The 1,588-nt window shown below is 40.4% G+C and overlaps 1 protein-coding gene across 2 annotated transcripts in view; it reads right to left on the bottom strand.

The window, feature by feature from the left end:
* LOC113225397 (serine protease gd-like) overlaps nt 1-1,588 on the bottom strand; it is a 37,258-nt gene that overhangs the window by 9,986 nt on the left and 25,684 nt on the right. The window lies entirely within an intron of this gene.

The following is a 1,588-nucleotide window of genomic DNA, read 5'->3' on the forward strand; positions in this document are numbered from 1 at the left end:
CTGTGCCTGTGCCTGTGCCTGTGCCTGTGCCTGTGCCTGTGCCTGTGTCTGTGTCCGTGCCCGTGCCCGTGCCCGTGCCCGTGCCCGTGCCCGTGCCCGTGCGTGTGCGTGTGTGTGTATGTGTGTGTTGTGTATCTGTTTGTGTATGTTGCGTATCTGTCTATTTTTTATTTATTTGTTTGTACGTGCGTATGTTGCAGTGTGCATTTTCTTATTAATTCAGAGACACGGGTCCCTTCAAGGCATTAAGCCTGCACAGACAAGAGGTCCTCTGTGTCCTGGAAGTTGAGACCAAACAACCAGTTCGTAGTTTTGATTTTGTATTCCAATCTACTCTACGAATATATTCCAAGAATATTATTGATTTTATTGTATAAGTAACTCCCAAGAAAACAAAAGAAATGAGAATTATTCAACAAGGAGAGCACGAATGAGCAGGTATTACCTATTTCTGCCGCCAAGCAGTAATGTCAGCATTACTGTGTTCCGGTTTTGGAGGGTTAAGGGTGCTTGTGAAATTACAGGCACATGGGACTTGTCAACTTCATACAGGGAGTAAATTTGAGACGGGGCAGCAAGGCCAGCTACCTTAATCGTAGTAGTTAAAGATTTTTCACGGTTTCTGCCATTTCGAGTACTCTTACCTCAGTTGGTCCCATAGAGACTATAGATCCTTACCAGAGACCGGATCGGATGGCATAAATTGTTTTTGTAAAAATTGCCTTTTACCTTGCTGACTGTACCATTTTTTCAAAATCTGTACATGCCAATCAAAATATCTTCAAAATTCATGTACAGTCTTCTAGAACCGTTTCCCTATAACTACAACGATTAAGGTAGCTGGCCTTGCTGCCCCTTCTCAAATTTAGATCCCTGTATATCTCAGGGCGACGGGTGCAATGGCAGTGTCCCTAAGATATTTGCGATTTAAAGTTCTTAGTGACACTGCAACTGATATGGACGGGCGTGTCACTTACCATCAGGCGCACATTTTGTCCCGTCTCTCCACTTGGTATCATAAAAAAGCCTACCCTTGGAGTGCCACATCTGCAAAATTGCTTTTAACTTTTGAGATGGTTTGAAGATTCTAAGAAATAAATAAGTCGATGTCTTTTTACGCTTAAGTTATAAAATTTTACATTTTATACTTAATTTGTTTTATGATACTCATGTTATTTAAAAACTTTAATGGGAGAAAAGTATGTTTGACGTATGATCACATGTGGCTTCATTATACGATACTTATATAAATTAAATTGATAATTACTGTTTAAAAATAGCAGTTGTAGTGCCACTCAAACCTTGACTCTGTGGACGGTTTTTTTTTATTGGAAATTTACCACGAGCTTTTCGGTGAAGGAAAACATCGTCAAGAGACCTGCACACAAAAGCAATTTAATGATATCTGTGCAGTATGTGTTTGGCTGTAGTTCCCACGAGGGCTCAACATGTATTGGGGACGCGTGGAAACTGCAGCCCTCTCATTATGAGAGGAAACCTGTAGTGAAACCTTTAAAGGCTAACTATTATTATTATTATTGATATGTTATAAAGAGTTATTAGGGCCTAAATCCTTTCAAGGGAGTGT

Source organism: Hyposmocoma kahamanoa, unplaced genomic scaffold (assembly GCF_003589595.1).
Source record: "Hyposmocoma kahamanoa isolate Upper Pololo Valley unplaced genomic scaffold, ASM358959v1 160, whole genome shotgun sequence".
NCBI classification, from domain to species: Eukaryota; Metazoa; Arthropoda; class Insecta; order Lepidoptera; family Cosmopterigidae; genus Hyposmocoma; species Hyposmocoma kahamanoa.